Source organism: Aquarana catesbeiana, linkage group LG07 (assembly GCF_042186555.1).
Source record: "Aquarana catesbeiana isolate 2022-GZ linkage group LG07, ASM4218655v1, whole genome shotgun sequence".
NCBI lineage: Eukaryota > Metazoa > Chordata > Amphibia > Anura > Ranidae > Aquarana > Aquarana catesbeiana.
The window spans coordinates 83,063,093-83,069,663 of record NC_133330.1 but is presented as its reverse complement, the minus strand read 5'-3'; the positions used below and the strand labels follow the sequence as shown (position 1 = coordinate 83,069,663).

Sequence of the window (6,571 nt, the reverse complement as noted above, 5' to 3'; positions counted from 1 at the left end):
GGTTGTTGTCACCTTGTAAGTAGCTGCTCCGCACCATATTTTATTTCAATTTAGCGCAGTGTACACTTTTATTAAATTTGCACAGGATGGACATATAGTCAGTGATTTATACAGAAAACATACTGACAGCAATCAATTATTGTTATTTTCTAGTTTCCATCCCCTGGGGGTCTTTAAATCTATCCCCGTAGTCAATTCAAACGTGTAACTAGAATCACCAGTGAACCAGGGTTAAATTCTGACTTTGATTTGTATCTATTTCTGTGAACACTTAGTGAATTATTACATCTAATGAAAGATTACTCTAGCCAAAAGAGTTAAATTCTGACTTCGATTTTTATCTTTTTTCTTTGAACACCTGTAATGTTAGACTAAATGAGATGAAAAATAGGCTGCGACAATGAGGATATCCCACAGATTTAGTTCATTCTGAACGAATTAATATAAATCATACTCCTCCTACTAAAAGCTTGGGTCGCAGATTGCCTTTTATCGCTCAATATCACCCTTTTTCACGAAAGATCAATAATATTATCAACAAACATTGGTTCATCTTACATAATGGTTATCCTGCGGTTACTGAATTTAATAATCCCCCTTTACCGCCATATCGACGGGGAAGGACCATTCAAGATAAATTGGTCAAATCAAATCAATATTCCATATCAAACCCTTGAGTGACATTTTTAGGTCCTAAAAACACAGGCTCATGCCTCTCCTACATACAATGCTCAAATATGATTAGAGGTAAAAGTTTCTCTCACCCCCTTAGAGGTTATGACATTCCAATTAGAGAATATTATACCTGTCAGTCATCTTACGTTGTGTACATTATTAAATGTCCCTGCTGTCTTCTTTATGTAGGGGAGACCACACAGAAAGTTAAAGACCGGATTGCTTGGCACAAGTACTAAATTTGAGATAAATTTGTCAAACTTCCGCTAGCTAGACATTTTGTTGAACAAGGACACACAGTGTCAACAACTAAAATTTATGGTGATAGACGGTATTTCTAAAAACAGACGCGGGGGGGGGGGCACATGGGAGATAGGGAATTGGCTCTAAGGAAGAGAGAAGTCAGCTGGATACATCAGCTGGATACTCTCCAACCAAAAGGGTTAAATTATGACTTCGATTTGTATCTATTTCTTTGAACACTTAGTGCCGGTTCACACAGGGGTGGCACGACTTGCAGGTCGCCTCAGCGAGGCGACCTGCAAACGACTTCCGAGGCGACTTGCAAAACGACTTCTGCATAGAAGTCTATGCAAGTCGCCCCCAAAGTAGTACAGGAACCTTTTTCTAAGTCGGAGCGACTTGCGTCGCTCCTATTAGAACGGTTCCGTAGCACAGAACGGGAGGCGACTTGTCAGGCGACTAGGTCGCCTGACAAGTCGCCCCTGTGTGAACCGAGCCTTAGTGAATCATTACATCTAATGAAAGATCATATTTTACTGAATCTTCCAGATAGTCTATTGTATTGTTCACACTGCTTATCTATTTGTGTGTTGTTGATCGCGTGTGCGACTTTATACATATTATATGTGTGGGGTTGCATACGCGCACTGATACACACGGAGGATTTCACAGAGGTGGTTATTTTGTTATATCCATTGTTATTTTGTGATTCGTTTCATATTTTGTTTTAATATTTCTTACATTTTGATTTTTAGGTAATGGATTATTTGTTAATTTATTTTTAGGATTCCTGATAGTTATATCCTACAAGGTGTGAGCATTATTTACATGTCAGCCTGTGACCAATTGATTCCAAGATCACAGTAAATTCTAGTTTGATGATACACATGGATACTCTAATGCCGTGTACACTCGAACGGAATTTCTGACAGAAAAAGTCAGACGGGATCTTTTCATTGTATATTCCGATCGTGTGTATGCCCCATTGGACTTTTTACGTTGAAAATTCTGACGGACCTAGAAAGAGAACATGTTCTAAATCTTTCCAACGGAACCAATTCCTATCGGGAAAACCGCTCGTCTGTATGCTGTTCCGACGTACCAAAAATGACGCATGCTCTGAAGCAAGTACGAGACAGAAGCTATTGGCTACTGGCTATTGAACTTCCTTTTTCAATCCCGTCATACATGTTGTACGTCATCGCGTTCTGGGCGGTCGGACTTTGGTGTGACCGCGTGTATTCAAGACAGCTTGAGCGGAATTCCGTTGGAGAAACCTTCAGAGTTTATTCCGATGGAAAAACCGCTCGTGTGTACACAGCATAATCACTTGTTCACTTTGATTATTAATGAACTATATATGCTACTATGTTCATGATCATTGTATAGGCATGATTCGCTGAGGAAGGGCTTGATCTATAATAGTCCAAAACGTTTTTATATCATGTTTGCCTAAATACAAGGATGTCGTGTTGATGTCTTTTTGATGATTTTTTTTCTAAATAAAAGATATTTGTGCAGCAATCCCATTACAATTTTCTCTATATCACAGCCTGTGGGAGGGCTTGATTGCTAAGCACAATCTATTGTGGCTGATGTACACCTCACCCCTTGAATTTTATATATATATATATATATATATATATATATACATAAAATAGAGGCACATATGACAGGGTGACAAGGCATTTAAAAGACAGGGACAAAATGTCTTCACCCTGTAACAGGAAGTGTCTGAATGCAAACCTCCATGGCAGGATCTCTAGATAATATTATTTCAACCACTTTAGGACCACCCGCCCGCATTGTACTGCAAAAAGGAAGCTTTCATCATGTCAGATCCCAAAAAGTGTGGTTGCCACATCCCTATTAAACATTTAGGAAAAAGAGAGATCCCCTTCATTGGGACTTTAAAGGCAACATACACTTGGATAGTACAAAAATTTTATTAATTTTAAGTTTTTATGCATATTCAATTTTATTGAATATACATAAAAATCATATTCGATCAAATGATCGATGATTAGAAACCATCAAAAAGAGTTGATACAGAAAAAAATATACATACAAAAAAAGACAAAACAACACTTTACATGAACAGTGTGACAATGTAATAATACTCTCCAGTAAATAGTGATCCCCGGTACCCGACGCGTTTCTGGTTAAACACCTTCTTCAGGGGTATAGGATAGGAGTAAGTATAGTCACAATATGTTTTCAACTATAGAAAATAAAAAGGACATGTCATAATAGGTAAAAAGTAGACAGTAACATCTATATTAGCCATCATAAAATGGTCAGAACATTCAAAGAGGTATACATACCATGCAAAGTAATTCCGATAAAGGAAAAAATACGTGAAGCAACTGTACCAGAGGGGGCATAGGTGGGCGCCAAACAGGAAGCGGTAAATAGAACAAAATACGTTCCAGGTTGGATGTCTACCTCCTAGGTAGCAGAGACTGGATTCTGGCGGCTTTATGGGACTCACAATGAAAAAAGAGAAGGCACAGAAAACCAAAAATGAATCCAAAAAATAAAAAAAATAAAATAAAAATCCACAAAGCATGCTACAAAAATTGTACTGCGGATGGGCAGCTCCTACAGGCACAGTGACATACCTGTATGTCACTACCTGTTTACGGGTTCAGGGCGCTTGAGTTTTATGCAATATCACAAACCTGGGACTGTTAAAATAATGTCTAGGAAGCAAGCAGATCATGAAGATATTTCCTTTAGTAACACATTATTGCAGTTAAAACAAATTTGAAGGAAAATATATAATCAAACAGAATAATGTAGTTGGTTACATTTAACATATTTTCATACAATTTGATATTCTCATGCTTCAGCAACAGTTTACACATATTATTATTATTTCAGGTACTTATACAGCGCCGTCAATTTATGTTGCGCTTTACATATATATTATACATTCACATCAGTCCCTACCCTCAAGGAGCTTACAATCTAAGGTCCCTAACTCACATTCATACATTCTAGGGCCAATTTTTAGACAGGATCCAATTAACCTACCAGCACGTCTTTGGAGTGTGGAAGGAAACCGGAGTACCCGGAGGAAACCCGTGCAGGGACAGGAAGGCCATGCAAACTCCAGGCAGGTGGTGTCAAGGTTTGGATTCGAAGCAACGACCCTTTTTACTGGTAGGTGAAAGTGCTATCCACTACACCACTGTGCAGCCCATATAACTTAAACACGTATGTATGTATTATATGAAAAAACAAGTCACCAGTCTGTCTATTTATTGCTCAATTTTTGACCGATGATGATGCCTGCTGTCACCTTTCTTATGCCCCGTACACAAGATCGCAATCTCTGACAACAAAACTGTAAATTTTTGTTCGAAGGTTGTTGGCTCCAACTTGTCTTGCATACACGCGGTCACACAAATGTTGGCCAACAATTACGAAAGTAGTGATGTACAAGAAGTACGTGATATCTCCATTATGAGCGCTAGTTATATCTCCAGCTCGTACTTGATTCCGAACATGCACAGACTTTTGTCCGACGGACTTGTGTACACATGATCGGAAAGTCTGACAACAAACATTTGTTGGCGGAAAATTTGAGAACCTGCTAGCCAACATATGTTGGCGGAAAGTCCGACAACAAATGTTCGATGGAGCATACACACGGTCGGACTTTCCGCCAACAAGCTCACATCCAACATTTGTTGTTGGAAAATCCGATCGTGTACGGGGGCATTAGTCTTTTCTCTTAGTCATTGGAGCTCTTTCTATTGTCATAAGATGAAGTGGTCGCAGGAAGCTCCTGTAACTGCAAATAAAAACAAGTGGTATGTGCGTCCCTGAAGGGGAAACAGCGGCCTTGTATTGTTGGAATCTTGCACCTGTTAATGGTCCATTTTACGTGAGAATACCCCTTTTCTATTATGTCTGCTACCGTTATTATGGGGTTATGACTAAAGAGGCTTGTGACTGACATAAGGATAGCCTTAGAGAGGTCTATGAGGGTATCAGAGTCTCAGAGTAGAGGCTGCTGGTAGTAATTTGGGGGCTGTTGGGGGATTGAGTGTAAAGGGGCAGCTGCTGAGTAGGCAGATGCCGGAGGCAAAGCAGATGTAGTGTTTTGATATGCTGCCATATCTGCCGACATTCCCATTGGCTGGCTGTAATTTGCTGCTCTGGGACCTGTGGTCTGGTTTAGGTATGACGGGTTTGAGATTGCTTCATGACCAATGCTCAAGTAAGGGGCTTGAGCTGCTTGAGTGGTGACAGTGGAGTTCATATTTGGTGGAAGAGATCTAAGGGGTCCAATCTGGTCAGGGTTCATGCTATAAGCAGGGTGTACCTGGGGTATACCATGTACCATATAAGTAGCTCTCGGAGCTTGACCGGCATAACCCTGCAGAGAAACCCCCAATGATGGTGGGTTATAATGCGTCTGTGGAGGGGGCTTGCTGTATATATTGTACAATGGAGCTTTGTTCGCTAGCTTGTTGTACAGTTCCAGTGCCTCCAGGACCTTCACACTAAGTTCAGACAGTTCTGAGTGCTTCCTATCAATTTCTTCTAATTTCTCGTCGATCATTGGACCCATTTGTTGGCAGACATCTTCCAAATCGACAAGAGTGACCGAATCTGGCTTGGGGTCAGTTTAATTGATGCTCTGAAGTGTGTGTAATGTCTGGTCCATTTTATTTTCATCTATGTACACTGGTTCAGGTTCTGACTTTGTCACAGTTTCTGGAGGTTCATCGTAAGTAGCGGGATTTTCAGCAACTGGTTCAGGCTCAGCATTTAGAGTGGAGGAAACAAAATTAAATGGGAACAAGCCTACACCTCTGTGGTTCTCTCCCTTCCACCAGTTTGCGTCACTATCATCCAGGACAAAAATGACTTCTCCGCTTTTAAATGTCAGATCATTGTCCTCCACGGCTTCAAAATCATAAAGAGCCCGCACTTTTCTAGGCATGCGCTGACTGTCATGCGGCACCTCCACCGATGGGTATAAAGATTTGGTATCTGCTGGCTGCTGCTTCTTGTAAAGATAATTCAATTGCCTTCGCAATATCATCATCTTTATTTTTGCTGGTTGATGTCACGTTTTTAGGTGTATTTGACGTGCTCTGAGAGCCAGACATTGGGAAAGTCACTCCTTCTTCCTTCAGAGATTTAATGGTGGCTGCTATCAGGCTGAACTGGGGATCTTTCTGGAATTCTTCTGCCCATTCCATGTGCCTTATTTATAACTCCTTGCACTTCACTTGTGAAGTCTCTGGAACATATTTCTAGATTAAAAGCTCTGTGAGGGACTTTGTGATTCACTCTTTTCATTATAGCTTTAAATCATTATAACTATTAGATTGCTTTAAGAAAGGCCTGGATACTTTCCTAAATGTACAGAATATAACTGGGTACTAACATTTATAGGTAAAGTTGATCCAGGGAAAATCCGATTGCCTCTTGGGGGATCAGGAAGGATTTTTTTCCCCTGCTGTAGCAAATTGGAGCATGCTCTGCTGGGGTTTTTTGCCTTCCTCTGGATCAACTGTGGGTATAAAATTGGGTATACTGTATTGGATTGTACGATATTTTTTATTTTAATTATTGTTTTAAAATTTGAACTGGATGGACTTGTGTCTTTCAACCTGACTAACTATGTAACTAT

At 40.1% G+C, this 6,571-nt stretch overlaps 1 pseudogene; it reads right to left on the bottom strand.

Moving 5' to 3' along the window:
* Positions 1-4,741: 4,741 nt before the first annotated feature.
* On the bottom strand, positions 4,742-6,137 carry LOC141102435 (signal transducing adapter molecule 2 pseudogene; annotated as a pseudogene).
* Between the last annotated feature and the right edge of the window lie 434 nt (positions 6,138-6,571).